This window comes from Schistocerca nitens, chromosome 6 (genome assembly GCF_023898315.1).
Source record: "Schistocerca nitens isolate TAMUIC-IGC-003100 chromosome 6, iqSchNite1.1, whole genome shotgun sequence".
NCBI classification, from domain to species: Eukaryota; Metazoa; Arthropoda; class Insecta; order Orthoptera; family Acrididae; genus Schistocerca; species Schistocerca nitens.
This window is the reverse complement of record NC_064619.1, coordinates 115,838,237-115,858,716: the sequence shown is the minus strand read 5'-3', so window position 1 is coordinate 115,858,716 and position 20,480 is coordinate 115,838,237. Positions and strand designations below refer to the sequence as shown.

The following is a 20,480-nucleotide window of genomic DNA, read 5'->3' as shown; positions in this document are numbered from 1 at the left end:
GAGCGACGCCCACTACAAAAGACGTATTCTTTACATTCAATTTCAGCGTATACGTCGCGACTGCCATATGACAGGGCCTGTCTCTCGATGTCGATTTGTATTTGGTGTCTCTTAAGTGTCGATCTGCAGTGGGCCGCTGTTGGCCGAGAGACGTGCAGTCGCCTTACGTGAAGCCCCATGGGCAACGCCAGTGCCACTGTGGACAACAGCATACTGTAGCCAGAGAGAGGAGCCGAAAGGCGCATTTCGCAGTCGAGCCACGCTATCCCACAAGCTGTGCACTAGGACAGGATTGTGCAGACCGCAAACTTCTGGTGGCCCGACGCTCGTCGTCGATCGTAAGGGCGAAACAGTCAAGAGATTTGGAAAACGGCAATGTGGACACCCCCTGCAGCAGCTGTGTGCCAAATCCGATATCTGGTCGAGGGCTGCAAGATTCAGTATGATGAAGTGACAATTCGGGGATAGCTCACAAACGCTAAGCTGCCGCCTTCTTAGCTCAGTGGTAGAGCACTGGTCTCGTAAACCAGGGGTCGTGAGTTCGAACCTCACAGAAGGCATTCATTTTTTTAACCTTCCTGCAAGGAGCGGAGCTATCTCGAGCAGCATCTAACACATGGCAGTACACTGAATGAAAGGGATGTTCTACAGCCTATGAAAAGTATTCTACTGGCCTCAGAGGTTTTCTGAATGCATAGGCACAACAGTGGTTTGTATGCATTTTGTAGTATAATGTCATGCTTGGCGATGTCATTCGTGTACGAGCCTCGCTACAGTGTGCATGCACGTTATCCATGTGAAGAGGCGCAAGCAGATGCTACCATTCTGCGAGATTCCTGCAGAAGGTATACGAATTGCGTTGATATACAGAGCACAAGTGAGCCAAATTCAAGGCCTCCGTGGCGCAATCGGCTAGCGCGTTCGGCTGTTAACCGAAAGGTTGGTGGTTCGAGCCCACCCGGGGGCGAAATCGTTTTAACCGGCACCGAGGTGAGGACATACGTCAACTTTGTTAGAGATACACAGCTAGCGTGACAATTTGGCTGTGTTTGAGTGAGGCCACAGAGCCTTATACACATTCAGCCAAGTGACACTGTAGGTAAAAACATGGCCCTACACAGACGTTCTACTCTTTTCCTATTTATTCGTCATGTGTGCACTGCAGTAGAGCGACGCCCACTACAAAAGACGTATTCTTTACATTCAATTTCAGCGTATACGTCGCGACTGCCATATGACAGGGCCTGTCTCTCGATGTCGATTTGTATTTGGTGTCTCTTAAGTGTCGATCTGCAGTGGGCCGCTGTTGGCCGAGAGACGTGCAGTCGCCTTACGTGAAGCCCCATGGGCAACGCCAGTGCCACTGTGGACAACAGCATACTGTAGCCAGAGAGAGGAGCCGAAAGGCGCATTTCGCAGTCGAGCCACGCTATCCCACAAGCTGTGCACTAGGACAGGATTGTGCAGACCGCAAACTTCTGGTGGCCCGACGCTCGTCGTCGATCGTAAGGGCGAAACAGTCAAGAGATTTGGAAAACGGCAATGTGGACACCCCCTGCAGCAGCTGTGTGCCAAATCCGATATCTGGTCGAGGGCTGCAAGATTCAGTATGATGAAGTGACAATTCGGGGATAGCTCACAAACGCTAAGCTGCCGCCTTCTTAGCTCAGTGGTAGAGCACTGGTCTCGTAAACCAGGGGTCGTGAGTTCGAACCTCACAGAAGGCATTCATTTTTTTAACCTTCCTGCAAGGAGCGGAGCTATCTCGAGCAGCATCTAACACATGGCAGTACACTGAATGAAAGGGATGTTCTACAGCCTATGAAAAGTATTCTACTGGCCTCAGAGGTTTTCTGAATGCATTGGCACAACAGTGGTTTGTATGCATTTTGTAGTATAATGTCATGCTTGGCGATGTCATTCGTGTACGAGCCTCGCTACAGTGTGCATGCACGTTATCCATGTGAAGAGGCGCAAGCAGATGCTACCATTCTGCGAGATTCCTGCAGAAGGTATACGAATTGCGTTGATATACAGAGCACAAGTGAGCCAAATTCAAGGCCTCCGTGGCGCAATCGGCTAGCGCGTTCGGCTGTTAACCGAAAGGTTGGTGGTTCGAGCCCACCCGGGGGCGAAATCTTTTTAACCGGCACCGAGGTGAGGACATACGTCAACTTTGTTAGAGATACACAGCTAGCGTGACAATTTGCCTGTGTTTGAGTGATGCCACAGAGCCTTATACACATTCAGCCAAGTGACACTGTAGGTAAAAACATGGCCCTACACAGACGTTCTACTCTTTTCCTATTTATTCGTCATGTGTGCACTGCAGTAGAGCGACGCCCACTACAAAAGACGTATTCTTTACATTCAATTTCAGCGTATACGTCGCGACTGCCATATGACAGGGCCTGTCTCTCGATGTCGATTTGTATTTGGTGTCTCTTAAGTGTCGATCTGCAGTGGGCCGCTGTTGGCCGAGAGACGTGCAGTCGCCTTACATGAAGCCCCATGGGCAACGCCAGTGCCACTGTGGACAACAGCATACTGTAGCCAGAGAGAGGAGCCGAAAGGCGCATTTCGCAGTCGAGCCACGCTATCCCACAAGCTGTGCACTAGGACAGGATTGTGCAGACCGCAAACTTCTGGTGGCCCGACGCTCGTCGTCGATCGTAAGGGCGAAACAGTCAAGAGATTTGGAAAACGGCAATGTGGACACCCCCTGCAGCAGCTGTGTGCCAAATCCGATATCTGGTCGAGGGCTGCAAGATTCAGTATGATGAAGTGACAATTCGGGGATAGCTCACAAACGCTAAGCTGCCGCCTTCTTAGCTCAGTGGTAGAGCACTGGTCTCGTAAACCAGGGGTCGTGAGTTCGAACCTCACAGAAGGCATTCATTTTTTTAACCTTCCTGCAAGGAGCGGAGCTATCTCGAGCAGCATCTAACACATGGCAGTACACTGAATGAAAGGGATGTTCTACAGCCTATGAAAAGTATTCTACTGGCCTCAGAGGTTTTCTGAATGCATTGGCACAACAGTGGTTTGTATGCATTTTGTAGTATAATGTCATGCTTGGCGATGTCATTCGTGTACGAGCCTCGCTACAGTGTGCATGCACGTTATCCATGTGAAGAGGCGCAAGCAGATGCTACCATTCTGCGAGATTCCTGCAGAAGGTATACGAATTGCGTTGATATACAGAGCACAAGTGTGCCAAATTCAAGGCCTCCGTGGCGCAATCGGCTAGCGCGTTCGGCTGTTAACCGAAAGGTTGGTGGTTCGAGCCCACCCGGGGGCGAAATCGTTTTAACCGGCACCGAGGTGAGGACATACGTCAACTTTGTTAGAGATACACAGCTAGCGTGACAATTTGGCTGTGTTTGAGTGATGCCACAGAGCCTTATACACATTCAGCCAAGTGACACTGTAGGTAAAAACATGGCCCTATACAGACGTTCTACTCTTTTCCTATTTATTCGTCATGTGTGCACTGCAGTAGAGCGACGCCCACTACAAAAGACGTATTCTTTACATTCAATTTCAGCGTATACGTCGCGACTGCCATATGACAGGGCCTGTCTCTCGATGTCGATTTGTATTTGGTGTCTCTTAAGTGTCGATCTGCAGTAGGCCGCTGTTGGCCGAGAGACGTGCAGTCGCCTTACGTGAAGCCCCATGGGCAACGCCAGTGCCACTGTGGACAACAGCATACTGTAGCCAGAGAGAGGAGCCGAAAGGCGCATTTCGCAGTCGAGCCACGCTATCCCACAAGCTGTGCACTAGGACAGGATTGTGCAGACCGCAAACTTCTGGTGGCCCGACGCTCGTCGTCGATCGTAAGGGCGAAACAGTCAAGAGATTTGGAAAACGGCAATGTGGACACCCCCTGCAGCAGCTGTGTGCCAAATCCGATATCTGGTCGAGGGCTGCAAGATTCAGTATGATGAAGTGACAATTCGGGGATAGCTCACAAACGCTAAGCTGCCGCCTTCTTAGCTCAGTGGTAGAGCAGTGGTCTCGTAAACCAGGGGTCGTGAGTTCGAACCTCACAGAAGGCATTCATTTTTTTAACCTTCCTGCAAGGAGCGGAGCTATCTCGAGCAGCATCTAACACATGGCAGTACACTGAATGAAAGGGATGTTCTACAGCCTATGAAAAGTATTCTACTGGCCTCAGAGGTTTTCTGAATGCATAGGCACAACAGTGGTTTGTATGCATTTTGTAGTATAATGTCATGCTTGGCGATGTCATTCGTGTACGAGCCTCGCTACAGTGTGCATGCACGTTATCCATGTGAAGAGGCGCAAGCAGATGCTACCATTCTGCGAGATTCCTGCAGAAGGTATACGAATTGCGTTGATATACAGAGCACAAGTGTGCCAAATTCAAGGCCTCCGTGGCGCAATCGGCTAGCGCGTTCGGCTGTTAACCGAAAGGTTGGTGGTTCGAGCCCACCCGGGGGCGAAATCGTTTTAACCGGCACCGAGGTGAGGACATACGTCAACTTTGTTAGAGATACACAGCTAGCGTGACAATTTGGCTGTGTTTGAGTGATGCCACAGAGCCTTATACACATTCAGCCAAGTGACACTGTAGGTAAAAACATGGCCCTATACAGACGTTCTACTCTTTTCCTATTTATTCGTCATGTGTGCACTGCAGTAGAGCGACGCCCACTACAAAAGACGTATTCTTTACATTCAATTTCAGCGTATACGTCGCGACTGCCATATGACAGGGCCTGTCTCTCGATGTCGATTTGTATTTGGTGTCTCTTAAGTGTCGATCTGCAGTAGGCCGCTGTTGGCCGAGAGACGTGCAGTCGCCTTACGTGAAGCCCCATGGGCAACGCCAGTGCCACTGTGGACAACAGCATACTGTAGCCAGAGAGAGGAGCCGAAAGGCGCATTTCGCAGTCGAGCCACGCTATCCCACAAGCTGTGCACTAGGACAGGATTGTGCAGACCGCAAACTTCTGGTGGCCCGACGCTCGTCGTCGATCGTAAGGGCGAAACAGTCAAGAGATTTGGAAAACGGCAATGTGGACACCCCCTGCAGCAGCTGTGTGCCAAATCCGATATCTGGTCGAGGGCTGCAAGATTCAGTATGATGAAGTGACAATTCGGGGATAGCTCACAAACGCTAAGCTGCCGCCTTCTTAGCTCAGTGGTAGAGCACTGGTCTCGTAAACCAGGGGTCGTGAGTTCGAACCTCACAGAAGGCATTCACTTTTTTAACCTTCCTGCAAGGAGCGGAGCTATCTCGAGCAGCATCTAACACATGGCAGTACACTGAATGAAAGGGATGTTCTACAGCCTATGAAAAGTATTCTACTGGCCTCAGAGGTTTTCTGAATGCATTGGCACAACAGTGGTTTGTATGCATTTTGTAGTATAATGTCATGCTTGGCGATGTCATTCGTGTACGAGCCTCGCTACAGTGTGCATGCACGTTATCCATGTGAAGAGGCGCAAGCAGATGCTACCATTCTGCGAGATTCCTGCAGAAGGTATACGAATTGCGTTGATATACAGAGCACAAGTGAGCCAAATTCAAGGCCTCCGTGGCGCAATCGGCTAGCGCGTTCGGCTGTTAACCGAAAGATTGGTGGTTCGAGCCCACCCGGGGGCGAAATCGTTTTAACCGGCACCGAGGTGAGGACATACGTCAACTTTGTTAGAGATACACAGCTAGCGTGACAATTTGGCTGTGTTTGAGTGATGCCACAGAGCCTTATACACATTCAGCCAAGTGACACTGTAGGTAAAAACATGGCCCTATACAGACGTTCTACTCTTTTCCTATTTATTCGTCATGTGTGCACTGCAGTAGAGCGACGCCCACTACAAAAGACGTATTCTTTACATTCAATTTCAGCGTATACGTCGCGACTGCCATATGACAGGGCCTGTCTCTCGATGTCGATTTGTATTTGGTGTCTCTTAAGTGTCGATCTGCAGTAGGCCGCTGTTGGCCGAGAGACGTGCAGTCGCCTTACGTGAAGCCCCATGGGCAACGCCAGTGCCACTGTGGACAACAGCATACTGTAGCCAGAGAGAGGAGCCGAAAGGCGCATTTCGCAGTCGAGCCACGCTATCCCACAAGCTGTGCACTAGGACAGGATTGTGCAGACCGCAAACTTCTGGTGGCCCGACGCTCGTCGTCGATCGTAAGGGCGAAACAGTCAAGAGATTTGGAAAACGGCAATGTGGACACCCCCTGCAGCAGCTGTGTGCCAAATCCGATATCTGGTCGAGGGCTGCAAGATTCAGTATGATGAAGTGACAATTCGGGGATAGCTCACAAACGCTAAGCTGCCGCCTTCTTAGCTCAGTGGTAGAGCAGTGGTCTCGTAAACCAGGGGTCGTGAGTTCGAACCTCACAGAAGGCATTCATTTTTTTAACCTTCCTGCAAGGAGCGGAGCTATCTCGAGCAGCATCTAACACATGGCAGTACACTGAATGAAAGGGATGTTCTACAGCCTATGAAAAGTATTCTACTGGCCTCAGAGGTTTTCTGAATGCATAGGCACAACAGTGGTTTGTATGCATTTTGTAGTATAATGTCATGCTTGGCGATGTCATTCGTGTACGAGCCTCGCTACAGTGTGCATGCACGTTATCCATGTGAAGAGGCGCAAGCAGATGCTACCATTCTGCGAGATTCCTGCAGAAGGTATACGAATTGCGTTGATATACAGAGCACAAGTGAGCCAAATTCAAGGCCTCCGTGGCGCAATCGGCTAGCGCGTTCGGCTGTTAACCGAAAGGTTGGTGGTTCGAGCCCACCCGGGGGCGAAATCGTTTTAACCGGCACCGAGGTGAGGACATACGTCAACTTTGTTAGAGATACACAGCTAGCGTGACAATTTGGCTGTGTTTGAGTGATGCCACAGAGCCTTATACACATTCAGCCAAGTGACACTGTAGGTAAAAACATGGCCCTATACAGACGTTCTACTCTTTTCCTATTTATTCGTCATGTGTGCACTGCAGTAGAGCGACGCCCACTACAAAAGACGTATTCTTTACATTCAATTTCAGCGTATACGTCGCGACTGCCATATGACAGGGCCTGTCTCTCGATGTCGATTTGTATTTGGTGTCTCTTAAGTGTCGATCTGCAGTAGGCCGCTGTTGGCCGAGAGACGTGCAGTCGCCTTACGTGAAGCCCCATGGGCAACGCCAGTGCCACTGTGGACAACAGCATACTGTAGCCAGAGAGAGGAGCCGAAAGGCGCATTTCGCAGTCGAGCCACGCTATCCCACAAGCTGTGCACTAGGACAGGATTGTGCAGACCGCAAACTTCTGGTGGCCCGACGCTCGTCGTCGATCGTAAGGGCGAAACAGTCAAGAGATTTGGAAAACGGCAATGTGGACACCCCCTGCAGCAGCTGTGTGCCAAATCCGATATCTGGTCGAGGGCTGCAAGATTCAGTATGATGAAGTGACAATTCGGGGATAGCTCACAAACGCTAAGCTGCCGCCTTCTTAGCTCAGTGGTAGAGCACTGGTCTCGTAAACCAGGGGTCGTGAGTTCGAACCTCACAGAAGGCATTCATTTTTTTAACCTTCCTGCAAGGAGCGGAGCTATCTCGAGCAGCATCTAACACATGGCAGTACACTGAATGAAAGGGATGTTCTACAGCCTATGAAAAGTATTCTACTGGCCTCAGAGGTTTTCTGAATGCATTGGCACAACAGTGGTTTGTATGCATTTTGTAGTATAATGTCATGCTTGGCGATGTCATTCGTGTACGAGCCTCGCTACAGTGTGCATGCACGTTATCCATGTGAAGAGGCGCAAGCAGATGCTACCATTCTGCGAGATTCCTGCAGAAGGTATACGAATTGCGTTGATATACAGAGCACAAGTGAGCCAAATTCAAGGCCTCCGTGGCGCAATCGACTAGCGCGTTCGGCTGTTAACCGAAAGGTTGGTGGTTCGAGCCCACCCGGGGGCGAAATCGTTTTAACCGGCACCGAGGTGAGGACATACGTCAACTTTGTTAGAGATACACAGCTAGCGTGACAATTTGGCTGTGTTTGAGTGATGCCACAGAGCCTTATACACATTCAGCCAAGTGACACTGTAGGTAAAAACATGGCCCTACACAGACGTTCTACTCTTTTCCTATTTATTCGTCATGTGTGCACTGCAGTAGAGCGACGCCCACTACAAAAGACGTATTCTTTACATTCAATTTCAGCGTATACGTCGCGACTGCCATATGACAGGGCCTGTCTCTCGATGTCGATTTGTATTTGGTGTCTCTTAAGTGTCGATCAGCAGTGGGCCGCTGTTGGCCGAGAGACGTGCAGTCGCCTTACGTGAAGCCCCATGGGCAACGCCAGTGCCACTGTGGACAACAGCATACTGTAGCCAGAGAGAGGAGCCGAAAGGCGCATTTCGCAGTCGAGCCACGCTATCCCACAAGCTGTGCACTAGGACAGGATTGTGCAGACCGCAAACTTCTGGTGGCCCGACGCTCGTCGTCGATCGTAAGGGCGAAACAGTCAAGAGATTTGGAAAACGGCAATGTGGACACCCCCTGCAGCAGCTGTGTGCCAAATCCGATATCTGGTCGAGGGCTGCAAGATTCAGTATGATGAAGTGACAATTCGGGGATAGCTCACAAACGCTAAGCTGCCGCCTTCTTAGCTCAGTGGTAGACCACTGGTCTCGTAAACCAGGGGTCGTGAGTTCGAACCTCACAGAAGGCATTCATTTTTTTAACCTTCCTGCAAGGAGCGGAGCTATCTCGAGCAGCATCTAACACATGGCAGTACACTGAATGAAAGGGATGTTCTACAGCCTATGAAAAGTATTCTACTGGCCTCAGAGGTTTTCTGAATGCATAGGCACAACAGTGGTTTGTATGCATTTTGTAGTATAATGTCATGCTTGGCGATGTCATTCGTGTACGAGCCTCGCTACAGTGTGCATGCACGTTATCCATGTGAAGAGGCGCAAGCAGATGCTACCATTCTGCGAGATTCCTGCAGAAGGTATACGAATTGCGTTGATATACAGAGCACAAGTGAGCCAAATTCAAGGCCTCCGTGGCGCAATCGGCTAGCGCGTTCGGCTGTTAACCGAAAGGTTGGTGGTTCGAGCCCACCCGGGGGCGAAATCGTTTTAACCGGCACCGAGGTGAGGACATACGTCAACTTTGTTAGAGATACACAGCTAGCGTGACAATTTGGCTGTGTTTGAGTGATGCCACAGAGCCTTATACACATTCAGCCAAGTGACACTGTAGGTAAAAACATGGCCCTATACAGACGTTCTACTCTTTTCCTATTTATTCGTCATGTGTGCACTGCAGTAGAGCGACGCCCACTACAAAAGACGTATTCTTTACATTCAATTTCAGCGTATACGTCGCGACTGCCATATGACAGGGCCTGTCTCTCGATGTCGATTTGTATTTGGTGTCTCTTAAGTGTCGATCTGCAGTAGGCCGCTGTTGGCCGAGAGACGTGCAGTCGCCTTACGTGAAGCCCCATGGGCAACGCCAGTGCCACTGTGGACAACAGCATACTGTAGCCAGAGAGAGGAGCCGAAAGGCGCATTTCGCAGTCGAGCCACGCTATCCCAGGACAGGATTGTGCAGACCGCAAACTTCTGGTGGCCCGACGCTCGTCGTCGATCGTAAGGGCGAAACAGTCAAGAGATTTGGAAAACGGCAATGTGGACACCCCCTGCAGCAGCTGTGTGCCAAATCCGATATCTGGTCGAGGGCTGCAAGATTCAGTATGATGAAGTGACAATTCGGGGATAGCTCACAAACGCTAAGCTGCCGCCTTCTTAGCTCAGTGGTAGAGCACTGGTCTCGTAAACCAGGGGTCGTGAGTTCGAACCTCACAGAAGGCATTCATTTTTTTAACCTTCCTGCAAGGAGCGGAGCTATCTCGAGCAGCATCTAACACATGGCAGTACACTGAATGAAAGGGATGTTCTACAGCCTATGAAAAGTATTCTACTGGCCTCAGAGGTTTTCTGAATGCATTGGCACAACAGTGGTTTGTATGCATTTTGTAGTATAATGTCATGCTTGGCGATGTCATTCGTGTACGAGCCTCGCTACAGTGTGCATGCACGTTATCCATGTGAAGAGGCGCAAGCAGATGCTACCATTCTGCGAGATTCCTGCAGAAGGTATACGAATTGCGTTGATATACAGAGCACAAGTGAGCCAAATTCAAGGCCTCCGTGGCGCAATCGGCTAGCGCGTTCGGCTGTTAACCGAAAGGTTGGTGGTTCGAGCCCACCCGGGGGCGAAATCGTTTTAACCGGCACCGAGGTGAGGACATACGTCAACTTTGTTAGAGATACACAGCTAGCGTGACAATTTGCCTGTGTTTGAGTGATGCCACAGAGTCTTATACACATTCAGCCAAGTGACACTGTAGGTAAAAACATGGCCCTACACAGACGTTCTACTCTTTTCCTATTTATTCGTCATGTGTGCACTGCAGTAGAGCGACGCCCACTACAAAAGACGTATTCTTTACATTCAATTTCAGCGTATACGTCGCGACTGCCATATGACAGGGCCTGTCTCTCGATGTCGATTTGTATTTGGTGTCTCTTAAGTGTCGATCTGCAGTGGGCCGCTGTTGGCCGAGAGACGTGCAGTCGGTTGGTGGTTGGTGGTTCGAGCCCACCCGGGGGCGAAATCGTTTTAACCGGCACCGAGGTGAGGACATACGTCAACTTTGTTAGAGATACACAGCTAGCGTGACAATTTGCCTGTGTTTGAGTGATGCCACAGAGTCTTATACACATTCAGCCAAGTGACACTGTAGGTAAAAACATGGCCCTACACAGACGTTCTACTCTTTTCCTATTTATTCGTCATGTGTGCACTGCAGTAGAGCGACGCCCACTACAAAAGACGTATTCTTTACATTCAATTTCAGCGTATACGTCGCGACTGCCATATGACAGGGCCTGTCTCTCGATGTCGATTTGTATTTGGTGTCTCTTAAGTGTCGATCTGCAGTGGGCCGCTGTTGGCCGAGAGACGTGCAGTCGGTTGGTGGTTGGTGGTTCGAGCCCACCCGGGGGCGAAATCGTTTTAACCGGCACCGAGGTGAGGACATACGTCAACTTTGTTAGAGATACACAGCTAGCGTGACAATTTGCCTGTGTTTGAGTGATGCCACAGAGTCTTATACACATTCAGCCAAGTGACACTGTAGGTAAAAACATGGCCCTACACAGACGTTCTACTCTTTTCCTATTTATTCGTCATGTGTGCACTGCAGTAGAGCGACGCCCACTACAAAAGACGTATTCTTTACATTCAATTTCAGCGTATACGTCGCGACTGCCATATGACAGGGCCTGTCTCTCGATGTCGATTTGTATTTGGTGTCTCTTAAGTGTCGATCTGCAGTGGGCCGCTGTTGGCCGAGAGACGTGCAGTCGGTTGGTGGTTGGTGGTTCGAGCCCACCCGGGGGCGAAATCGTTTTAACCGGCACCGAGGTGAGGACATACGTCAACTTTGTTAGAGATACACAGCTAGCGTGACAATTTGCCTGTGTTTGAGTGATGCCACAGAGTCTTATACACATTCAGCCAAGTGACACTGTAGGTAAAAACATGGCCCTACACAGACGTTCTACTCTTTTCCTATTTATTCGTCATGTGTGCACTGCAGTAGAGCGACGCCCACTACAAAAGACGTATTCTTTACATTCAATTTCAGCGTATACGTCGCGACTGCCATATGACAGGGCCTGTCTCTCGATGTCGATTTGTATTTGGTGTCTCTTAAGTGTCGATCTGCAGTGGGCCGCTGTTGGCCGAGAGACGTGCAGTCGGTTGGTGGTTGGTGGTTCGAGCCCACCCGGGGGCGAAATCGTTTTAACCGGCACCGAGGTGAGGACATACGTCAACTTTGTTAGAGATACACAGCTAGCGTGACAATTTGCCTGTGTTTGAGTGATGCCACAGAGTCTTATACACATTCAGCCAAGTGACACTGTAGGTAAAAACATGGCCCTACACAGACGTTCTACTCTTTTCCTATTTATTCGTCATGTGTGCACTGCAGTAGAGCGACGCCCACTACAAAAGACGTATTCTTTACATTCAATTTCAGCGTATACGTCGCGACTGCCATATGACAGGGCCTGTCTCTCGATGTCGATTTGTATTTGGTGTCTCTTAAGTGTCGATCTGCAGTGGGCCGCTGTTGGCCGAGAGACGTGCAGTCGCCTTACATGAAGCCCCATGGGCAACGCCAGTGCCACTGTGGACAACAGCATACTGTAGCCAGAGAGAGGAGCCGAAAGGCGCATTTCGCAGTCGAGCCACGCTATCCCACAAGCTGTGCACTAGGACAGGATTGTGCAGACCGCAAACTTCTGGTGGCCCGACGCTCGTCGTCGATCGTAAGGGCGAAACAGTCAAGAGATTTGGAAAACGGCAATGTGGACACCCCCTGCAGCAGCTGTGTGCCAAATCCGATATCTGGTCGAGGGCTGCAAGATTCAGTATGATGAAGTGACAATTCGGGGATAGCTCACAAACGTTAAGCTGCCGCCTTCTTAGCTCAGTGGTAGAGCACTGGTCTCGTAAACCAGGGGTCGTGAGTTCGAACCTCACAGAAGGCATTCATTTTTTTAACCTTCCTGCAAGGAGCGGAGCTATCTCGAGCAGCATCTAACACATGGCAGTACACTGAATGAAAGGGATGTTCTACAGCCTATGAAAAGTATTCTACTGGCCTCAGAGGTTTTCTGAATGCATAGGCACAACAGTGGTTTGTATGCATTTTGTAGTATAATGTCATGCTTGGCGATGTCATTCGTGTACGAGCCTCGCTACAGTGTGCATGCACGTTATCCATGTGAAGAGGCGCAAGCAGATGCTACCATTCTGCGAGATTCCTGCAGAAGGTATACGAATTGCGTTGATATACAGAGCACAAGTGAGCCAAATTCAAGGCCTCCGTGGCGCAATCGGCTAGCGCGTTCGGCTGTTAACCGAAAGGTTGGTGGTTCGAGCCCACCCGGGGGCGAAATCGTTTTAACCGGCACCGAGGTGAGGACATACGTCAACTTTGTTAGAGATACACAGCTAGCGTGACAATTTGGCTGTGTTTGAGTGATGCCACAGAGTCTTATACACATTCAGCCAAGTGACACTGTAGGTAAAAACATGGCCCTACACAGACGTTCTACTCTTTTCCTATTTATTCGTCATGTGTGCACTGCAGTAGAGCGACGCCCACTACAAAAGACGTATTCTTTACATTCAATTTCAGCGTATACGTCGCGACTGCCATATGACAGGGCCTGTCTCTCGATGTCGATTTGTATTTGGTGTCTCTTAAGTGTCGATCTGCAGTAGGCCGCTGTTGGCCGAGAGACGTGCAGTCGCCTTACGTGAAGCCCCATGGGCAACGCCAGTGCCACTGTGGACAACAGCATACTGTAGCCAGAGAGAGGAGCCGAAAGGCGCATTTCGCAGTCGAGCCACGCTATCCCAGGACAGGATTGTGCAGACCGCAAACTTCTGGTGGCCCGACGCTCGTCGTCGATCGTAAGGGCGAAACAGTCAAGAGATTTGGAAAACGGCAATGTGGACACCCCCTGCAGCAGCTGTGTGCCAAATCCGATATCTGGTCGAGGGCTGCAAGATTCAGTATGATGAAGTGACAATTCGGGGATAGCTCACAAACGCTAAGCTGCCGCCTTCTTAGCTCAGTGGTAGAGCACTGGTCTCGTAAACCAGGGGTCGTGAGTTCGAACCTCACAGAAGGCATTCATTTTTTTAACCTTCCTGCAAGGAGCGGAGCTATCTCGAGCAGCATCTAACACATGGCAGTACACTGAATGAAAGGGATGTTCTACAGCCTATGAAAAGTATTCTACTGGCCTCAGAGGTTTTCTGAATGCATTGGCACAACAGTGGTTTGTATGCATTTTGTAGTATAATGTCATGCTTGGCGATGTCATTCGTGTACGAGCCTCGCTACAGTGTGCATGCACGTTATCCATGTGAAGAGGCGCAAGCAGATGCTACCATTCTGCGAGATTCCTGCAGAAGGTATACGAATTGCGTTGATATACAGAGCACAAGTGAGCCAAATTCAAGGCCTCCGTGGCGCAATCGGCTAGCGCGTTCGGCTGTTAACCGAAAGGTTGGTGGTTCGAGCCCACCCGGGGGCGAAATCGTTTTAACCGGCACCGAGGTGAGGACATACGTCAACTTTGTTAGAGATACACAGCTAGCGTGACAATTTGCCTGTGTTTGAGTGATGCCACAGAGTCTTATACACATTCAGCCAAGTGACACTGTAGGTAAAAACATGGCCCTACACAGACGTTCTACTCTTTTCCTATTTATTCGTCATGTGTGCACTGCAGTAGAGCGACGCCCACTACAAAAGACGTATTCTTTACATTCAATTTCAGCGTATACGTCGCGACTGCCATATGACAGGGCCTGTCTCTCGATGTCGATTTGTATTTGGTGTCTCTTAAGTGTCGATCTGCAGTGGGCCGCTGTTGGCCGAGAGACGTGCAGTCGGTTGGTGGTTGGTGGTTCGAGCCCACCCGGGGGCGAAATCGTTTTAACCGGCACCGAGGTGAGGACATACGTCAACTTTGTTAGAGATACACAGCTAGCGTGACAATTTGCCTGTGTTTGAGTGATGCCACAGAGTCTTATACACATTCAGCCAAGTGACACTGTAGGTAAAAACATGGCCCTACACAGACGTTCTACTCTTTTCCTATTTATTCGTCATGTGTGCACTGCAGTAGAGCGACGCCCACTACAAAAGACGTATTCTTTACATTCAATTTCAGCGTATACGTCGCGACTGCCATATGACAGGGCCTGTCTCTCGATGTCGATTTGTATTTGGTGTCTCTTAAGTGTCGATCTGCAGTGGGCCGCTGTTGGCCGAGAGACGTGCAGTCGGTTGGTGGTTGGTGGTTCGAGCCCACCCGGGGGCGAAATCGTTTTAACCGGCACCGAGGTGAGGACATACGTCAACTTTGTTAGAGATACACAGCTAGCGTGACAATTTGCCTGTGTTTGAGTGATGCCACAGAGTCTTATACACATTCAGCCAAGTGACACTGTAGGTAAAAACATGGCCCTACACAGACGTTCTACTCTTTTCCTATTTATTCGTCATGTGTGCACTGCAGTAGAGCGACGCCCACTACAAAAGACGTATTCTTTACATTCAATTTCAGCGTATACGTCGCGACTGCCATATGACAGGGCCTGTCTCTCGATGTCGATTTGTATTTGGTGTCTCTTAAGTGTCGATCTGCAGTGGGCCGCTGTTGGCCGAGAGACGTGCAGTCGCCTTACATGAAGCCCCATGGGCAACGCCAGTGCCACTGTGGACAACAGCATACTGTAGCCAGAGAGAGGAGCCGAAAGGCGCATTTCGCAGTCGAGCCACGCTATCCCACAAGCTGTGCACTAGGACAGGATTGTGCAGACCGCAAACTTCTGGTGGCCCGACGCTCGTCGTCGATCGTAAGGGCGAAACAGTCAAGAGATTTGGAAAACGGCAATGTGGACACCCCCTGCAGCAGCTGTGTGCCAAATCCGATATCTGGTCGAGGGCTGCAAGATTCAGTATGATGAAGTGACAATTCGGGGATAGCTCACAAACGTTAAGCTGCCGCCTTCTTAGCTCAGTGGTAGAGCACTGGTCTCGTAAACCAGGGGTCGTGAGTTCGAACCTCACAGAAGGCATTCATTTTTTTAACCTTCCTGCAAGGAGCGGAGCTATCTCGAGCAGCATCTAACACATGGCAGTACACTGAATGAAAGGGATGTTCTACAGCCTATGAAAAGTATTCTACTGGCCTCAGAGGTTTTCTGAATGCATAGGCACAACAGTGGTTTGTATGCATTTTGTAGTATAATGTCATGCTTGGCGATGTCATTCGTGTACGAGCCTCGCTACAGTGTGCATGCACGTTATCCATGTGAAGAGGCGCAAGCAGATGCTACCATTCTGCGAGATTCCTGCAGAAGGTATACGAATTGCGTTGATATACAGAGCACAAGTGAGCCAAATTCAAGGCCTCCGTGGCGCAATCGGCTAGCGCGTTCGGCTGTTAACCGAAAGGTTGGTGGTTCGAGCCCACCCGGGGGCGAAATCGTTTTAACCGGCACCGAGGTGAGGACATACGTCAACTTTGTTAGAGATACACAGCTAGCGTGACAATTTGGCTGTGTTTGAGTGATGCCACAGAGTCTTATACACATTCAGCCAAGTGACACTGTAGGTAAAAACATGGCCCTACACAGACGTTCTACTCTTTTCCTATTTATTCGTCATGTGTGCACTGCAGTAGAGCGACGCCCACTACAAAAGACGTATTCTTTACATTCAATTTCAGCGTATACGTCGCGACTGCCATATGACAGGGCCTGTCTCTCGATGTCGATTTGTATTTGGTGTCTCTTAAGTGTCGATCTGCAGTGGGCTGCTGTTGGCCGAGAGACGTGCAGTCGCCTTACGTGAAGCCCCATGGGCAACGCCAGTGCCACTGTGGACAACAGCATACTGTAGCCAGAGAGAGGAGCCGAAAGGCGCATTTCGCAGTCGAGCCACGCTATCCCACAAGCTGTGCACTAGGACAGGATTGTGCAGACCGCAAACTTCTGGTGGCCCGACGCTCGTCGTCGATCGTAAGGGCGAAACAGTCAAGAGATTTGGAAAACGGCAATGTGGACACCCCCTGCAGCAGCTGTGTGCCAAATCCGATATCTGGTCGAGGGCTGCAAGATTCAGTATGATGAAGTGACAATTCGGGGATAGCTCACAAACGCTAAGCTGCCGCCTTCTTAGCTCAGTGGTAGAGCACTGGTCTCGTAAACCAGGGGTCGTGAGTTCGAACCTCACAGAAGGCATTCATTTTTTTAACCTTCCTGCAAGGAGCGGAGCTATCTCGAGCAGCATCTAACACATGGCAGTACACTGAATGAAAGGGATGTTCTACAGCCTATGAAAAGTATTCTACTGGCCTCAGAGGTTTTCTGAATGCATAGGCACAACAGTGGTTTGTATGCATTTTGTAGTATAATGTCATGCTTGGCGATGTCATTCGTGTACGAGCCTCGCTACAGTGTGCATGCACGTTATCCATGTGAAGAGGCGCAAGCAGATGCTACCATTCTGCGAGATTCCTGCAGAAGGTATACGAATTGCGTTGATATACAGAGCACAAGTGAGCCAAATTCAAGGCCTCCGTGGCGCAATCGGCTAGCGCGTTCGGCTGTTAACCGAAAGGTTGGTGGTTCGAGCCCACCCGGGGGCGAAATCGTTTTAACCGGCACCGAGGTGAGGACATACGTCAACTTTGTTAGAGATACACAGCTAGCGTGACAATTTGGCTGTGTTTGAGTGATGCCACAGAGTCTTATACACATTCAGCCAAGTGACACTGTAGGTAAAAACATGGCCCTACACAGACGTTCTACTCTTTTCCTATTTATTCGTCATGTGTGCACTGCAGTAGAGCGACGCCCACTACAAAAGACGTATTCTTTACATTCAATTTCAGCGTATACGTCGCGACTGCCATATGACAGGGCCTGTCTCTCGATGTCGATTTGTATTTGGTGTCTCTTAAGTGTCGATCTGCAGTGGGCTGCTGTTGGCCGAGAGACGTGCAGTCGCCTTACGTGAAGCCCCATGGGCAACGCCAGTGCCACTGTGGACAACAGCATACTGTAGCCAGAGAGAGGAGCCGAAAGGCGCATTTCGCAGTCGAGCCACGCTATCCCACAAGCTGTGCACTAGGACAGGATTGTGCAGACCGCAAACTTCTGGTGGCCCGACGCTCGTCGTCGATCGTAAGGGCGAAACAGTCAAGAGATTTGGAAAACGGCAATGTGGACACCCCCTGCAGCAGCTGTGTGCCAAATCCGATATCTGGTCGAGGGCTGCAAGATTCAGTATGATGAAGTGACAATTCGGGGATAGCTCACAAACGCTAAGCTGCCGCCTTCTTAGCTCAGTGGTAGACCACTGGTCTCGTAAACCAGGGGTCGTGAGTTCGAACCTCACAGAAGGCATTCATTTTTTTAACCTTCCTGCAAGGAGCGGAGCTATCTCGAGCAGCATCTAACACATGGCAGTACACTGAATGAAAGGGATGTTCTACAGCCTATGAAAAGTATTCTACTGGCCTCAGAGGTTTTCTGAATGCATAGGCACAACAGTGGTTTGTATGCATTTTGTAGTATAATGTCATGCTTGGCGATGTCATTCGTGTACGAGCCTCGCTACAGTGTGCATGCACGTTATCCATGTGAAGAGGCGCAAGCAGATGCTACCATTCTGCGAGATTCCTGCAGAAGGTATACGAATTGCGTTGATATACAGAGCACAAGTGAGCCAAATTCAAGGCCTCCGTGGCGCAATCGACTAGCGCGTTCGGCTGTTAACCGAAAGGTTGGTGGTTCGAGCCCACCCGGGGGCGAAATCGTTTTAACCGGCACCGAGGTGAGGACATACGTCAACTTTGTTAGAGATACACAGCTAGCGTGACAATTTGCCTGTGTTTGAGTGATGCCACAGAGTCTTATACACATTCAGCCAAGTGACACTGTAGGTAAAAACATGGCCCTACACAGACGTTCTACTCTTTTCCTATTTATTCGTCATGTGTGCACTGCAGTAGAGCGACGCCCACTACAAAAGACGTATTCTTTACATTCAATTTCAGCGTATACGTCGCGACTGCCATATGACAGGGCCTGTCTCTCGATGTCTATTTGTATTTGGTGTCTCTTAAGTGTCGATCTGCAGTAGGCCGCTGTTGGCCGAGAGACGTGCAGTCGCCTTACGTGAAGCCCCATGGGCAACGCCAGTGCCACTGTGGACAACAGCATACTGTAGCCAGAGAGAGGAGCCGAAAGGCGCATTTCGCAGTCGAGCCACGCTATCCCACAAGCTGTGCACTAGGACAGGATTGTGCAGACCGCAAACTTCTGGTGGCCCGACGCTCGTCGTCGATCGTAAGGGCGAAACAGTCAAGAGATTTGGAAAACGGCAATGTGGACACCCCCTGCAGCAGCTGTGTGCCAAATCCGATATCTGGTCGAGGGCTGCAAGATTCAGTATGATGAAGTGACAATTCGGGGATAGCTCACAAATGCTAAGCTGCCGCCTTCTTAGCTCAGTGGTAGAGCACTGGTCTCGTAAACCAGGGGTCGTGAGTTCGAACCTCACAGAAGGCATTCATTTTTTTAACCTTCCTGCAAGGAGCGGAGCTATCTCGAGCAGCATCTAACACATGGCAGTACACTGAATGAAAGGGATGTTCTACAGCCTATGAAAAGTATTCTACTGGCCTCAGAGGTTTTCTGAATGCATTGGCACAACAGTGGTTTGTATGCATTTTGTAGTATAATGTCATGCTTGGCGATGTCATTCGTGTACGAGCCTCGCTACAGTGTGCATGCACGTTATCCATGTGAAGAGGCGCAAGCAGATGCTACCATTCTGCGAGATTCCTGCAGAAGGTATACGAATTGCGTTGATATACAGAGCACAAGTGAGCCAAATTCAAGGCCTCCGTGGCGCAATCGGCTAGCGCGTTCGGCTGTTAACCGAAAGGTTGGTGGTTCGAGCCCACCCGGGGGCGAAATCGTTTTAACCGGCACCGAGGTGAGGACATACGTCAACTTTGTTAGAGATACACAGCTAGCGTGACAATTTGCCTGTGTTTGAGTGATGCCACAGAGTCTTATACACATTCAGCCAAGTGACACTGTAGGTAAAAACATGGCCCTACACAGACGTTCTACTCTTTTCCTATTTATTCGTCATGTGTGCACTGCAGTAGAGCGACGCCCACTACAAAAGACGTATTCTTTACATTCAATTTCAGCGTATACGTCGCGACTGCCATATGACAGGGCCTGTCTCTCGATGTCGATTTGTATTTGGTGTCTCTTAAGTGTCGATCTGCAGTGGGCCGCTGTTGGCCGAGAGACGTGCAGGTGAGGACATACGTCAACTTTGTTAGAGATACACAGCTAGCGTGACAATTTGCCTGTGTTTGAGTGATGCCACAGAGTCTTATACACATTCAGCCAAGTGACACTGTAGGTAAAAACATGGCCCTACACAGACGTTCTACTCTTTTCCTATTTATTCGTCATGTGTGCACTGCAGTAGAGCGACGCCCACTACAAAAGACGTATTCTTTACATTCAATTTCAGCGTATACGTCGCGACTGCCATATGACAGGGCCTGTCTCTCGATGTCGATTTGTATTTGGTGTCTCTTAAGTGTCGATCTGCAGTGGGCCGCTGTTGGCCGAGAGACGTGCAGTCGCCTTACATGAAGCCCCATGGGCAACGCCAGTGCCACTGTGGACAACAGCATACTGTAGCCAGAGAGAGGAGCCGAAAGGCGCATTTCGCAGTCGAGCCACGCTATCCCACAAGCTGTGCACTAGGACAGGA

At 50.0% G+C, this 20,480-nt stretch overlaps 30 non-coding genes across 30 annotated transcripts; all 30 read left to right on the top strand.

Annotated features, from left to right (window-relative positions):
* Nucleotides 1-488: 488 nt before the first annotated feature.
* Nucleotides 489-560, top strand: Trnat-cgu (transfer RNA threonine (anticodon CGU)). Its single transcript has one exon. It is a non-coding gene; the product is annotated as a tRNA-Thr (tRNA).
* A 333-nt stretch (nucleotides 561-893) lies between these two features.
* Nucleotides 894-967, top strand: Trnan-guu (transfer RNA asparagine (anticodon GUU)). Its single transcript has one exon. It is a non-coding gene; the product is annotated as a tRNA-Asn (tRNA).
* Nucleotides 968-1,655: 688 nt separating this feature from the next.
* On the top strand, nucleotides 1,656-1,727 carry Trnat-cgu (transfer RNA threonine (anticodon CGU)). The gene has a single exon. It is a non-coding gene; the product is annotated as a tRNA-Thr (tRNA).
* Nucleotides 1,728-2,060: 333 nt separating this feature from the next.
* Nucleotides 2,061-2,134, top strand: Trnan-guu (transfer RNA asparagine (anticodon GUU)). Its single transcript has one exon. It is a non-coding gene; the product is annotated as a tRNA-Asn (tRNA).
* Nucleotides 2,135-2,822: 688 nt separating this feature from the next.
* On the top strand, nucleotides 2,823-2,894 carry Trnat-cgu (transfer RNA threonine (anticodon CGU)). The gene has a single exon. It is a non-coding gene; the product is annotated as a tRNA-Thr (tRNA).
* A 333-nt stretch (nucleotides 2,895-3,227) lies between these two features.
* On the top strand, nucleotides 3,228-3,301 carry Trnan-guu (transfer RNA asparagine (anticodon GUU)). Its single transcript has one exon. It is a non-coding gene; the product is annotated as a tRNA-Asn (tRNA).
* Nucleotides 3,302-3,989: 688 nt separating this feature from the next.
* Nucleotides 3,990-4,061, top strand: Trnat-cgu (transfer RNA threonine (anticodon CGU)). Its single transcript has one exon. It is a non-coding gene; the product is annotated as a tRNA-Thr (tRNA).
* A 333-nt stretch (nucleotides 4,062-4,394) lies between these two features.
* Trnan-guu (transfer RNA asparagine (anticodon GUU)) lies at nucleotides 4,395-4,468 on the top strand. The gene has a single exon. It is a non-coding gene; the product is annotated as a tRNA-Asn (tRNA).
* Nucleotides 4,469-5,156: 688 nt separating this feature from the next.
* On the top strand, nucleotides 5,157-5,228 carry Trnat-cgu (transfer RNA threonine (anticodon CGU)). Its single transcript has one exon. It is a non-coding gene; the product is annotated as a tRNA-Thr (tRNA).
* Nucleotides 5,229-5,561: 333 nt separating this feature from the next.
* On the top strand, nucleotides 5,562-5,635 carry Trnan-guu (transfer RNA asparagine (anticodon GUU)). Its single transcript has one exon. It is a non-coding gene; the product is annotated as a tRNA-Asn (tRNA).
* A 688-nt stretch (nucleotides 5,636-6,323) lies between these two features.
* Trnat-cgu (transfer RNA threonine (anticodon CGU)) lies at nucleotides 6,324-6,395 on the top strand. The gene has a single exon. It is a non-coding gene; the product is annotated as a tRNA-Thr (tRNA).
* Nucleotides 6,396-6,728: 333 nt separating this feature from the next.
* Nucleotides 6,729-6,802, top strand: Trnan-guu (transfer RNA asparagine (anticodon GUU)). Its single transcript has one exon. It is a non-coding gene; the product is annotated as a tRNA-Asn (tRNA).
* A 688-nt stretch (nucleotides 6,803-7,490) lies between these two features.
* Trnat-cgu (transfer RNA threonine (anticodon CGU)) lies at nucleotides 7,491-7,562 on the top strand. The gene has a single exon. It is a non-coding gene; the product is annotated as a tRNA-Thr (tRNA).
* Nucleotides 7,563-7,895: 333 nt separating this feature from the next.
* Nucleotides 7,896-7,969, top strand: Trnan-guu (transfer RNA asparagine (anticodon GUU)). Its single transcript has one exon. It is a non-coding gene; the product is annotated as a tRNA-Asn (tRNA).
* A 688-nt stretch (nucleotides 7,970-8,657) lies between these two features.
* Nucleotides 8,658-8,729, top strand: Trnat-cgu (transfer RNA threonine (anticodon CGU)). Its single transcript has one exon. It is a non-coding gene; the product is annotated as a tRNA-Thr (tRNA).
* A 333-nt stretch (nucleotides 8,730-9,062) lies between these two features.
* On the top strand, nucleotides 9,063-9,136 carry Trnan-guu (transfer RNA asparagine (anticodon GUU)). Its single transcript has one exon. It is a non-coding gene; the product is annotated as a tRNA-Asn (tRNA).
* A 674-nt stretch (nucleotides 9,137-9,810) lies between these two features.
* Nucleotides 9,811-9,882, top strand: Trnat-cgu (transfer RNA threonine (anticodon CGU)). The gene has a single exon. It is a non-coding gene; the product is annotated as a tRNA-Thr (tRNA).
* A 333-nt stretch (nucleotides 9,883-10,215) lies between these two features.
* Trnan-guu (transfer RNA asparagine (anticodon GUU)) lies at nucleotides 10,216-10,289 on the top strand. Its single transcript has one exon. It is a non-coding gene; the product is annotated as a tRNA-Asn (tRNA).
* Nucleotides 10,290-12,561: 2,272 nt separating this feature from the next.
* Nucleotides 12,562-12,633, top strand: Trnat-cgu (transfer RNA threonine (anticodon CGU)). Its single transcript has one exon. It is a non-coding gene; the product is annotated as a tRNA-Thr (tRNA).
* Nucleotides 12,634-12,966: 333 nt separating this feature from the next.
* Nucleotides 12,967-13,040, top strand: Trnan-guu (transfer RNA asparagine (anticodon GUU)). Its single transcript has one exon. It is a non-coding gene; the product is annotated as a tRNA-Asn (tRNA).
* Nucleotides 13,041-13,714: 674 nt separating this feature from the next.
* Trnat-cgu (transfer RNA threonine (anticodon CGU)) lies at nucleotides 13,715-13,786 on the top strand. Its single transcript has one exon. It is a non-coding gene; the product is annotated as a tRNA-Thr (tRNA).
* A 333-nt stretch (nucleotides 13,787-14,119) lies between these two features.
* On the top strand, nucleotides 14,120-14,193 carry Trnan-guu (transfer RNA asparagine (anticodon GUU)). Its single transcript has one exon. It is a non-coding gene; the product is annotated as a tRNA-Asn (tRNA).
* Nucleotides 14,194-15,673: 1,480 nt separating this feature from the next.
* On the top strand, nucleotides 15,674-15,745 carry Trnat-cgu (transfer RNA threonine (anticodon CGU)). The gene has a single exon. It is a non-coding gene; the product is annotated as a tRNA-Thr (tRNA).
* Nucleotides 15,746-16,078: 333 nt separating this feature from the next.
* On the top strand, nucleotides 16,079-16,152 carry Trnan-guu (transfer RNA asparagine (anticodon GUU)). The gene has a single exon. It is a non-coding gene; the product is annotated as a tRNA-Asn (tRNA).
* Nucleotides 16,153-16,840: 688 nt separating this feature from the next.
* On the top strand, nucleotides 16,841-16,912 carry Trnat-cgu (transfer RNA threonine (anticodon CGU)). The gene has a single exon. It is a non-coding gene; the product is annotated as a tRNA-Thr (tRNA).
* Nucleotides 16,913-17,245: 333 nt separating this feature from the next.
* On the top strand, nucleotides 17,246-17,319 carry Trnan-guu (transfer RNA asparagine (anticodon GUU)). The gene has a single exon. It is a non-coding gene; the product is annotated as a tRNA-Asn (tRNA).
* Nucleotides 17,320-18,007: 688 nt separating this feature from the next.
* Trnat-cgu (transfer RNA threonine (anticodon CGU)) lies at nucleotides 18,008-18,079 on the top strand. Its single transcript has one exon. It is a non-coding gene; the product is annotated as a tRNA-Thr (tRNA).
* Nucleotides 18,080-18,412: 333 nt separating this feature from the next.
* Nucleotides 18,413-18,486, top strand: Trnan-guu (transfer RNA asparagine (anticodon GUU)). The gene has a single exon. It is a non-coding gene; the product is annotated as a tRNA-Asn (tRNA).
* A 688-nt stretch (nucleotides 18,487-19,174) lies between these two features.
* Nucleotides 19,175-19,246, top strand: Trnat-cgu (transfer RNA threonine (anticodon CGU)). The gene has a single exon. It is a non-coding gene; the product is annotated as a tRNA-Thr (tRNA).
* A 333-nt stretch (nucleotides 19,247-19,579) lies between these two features.
* Trnan-guu (transfer RNA asparagine (anticodon GUU)) lies at nucleotides 19,580-19,653 on the top strand. Its single transcript has one exon. It is a non-coding gene; the product is annotated as a tRNA-Asn (tRNA).
* Nucleotides 19,654-20,480: the final 827 nt, after the last annotated feature.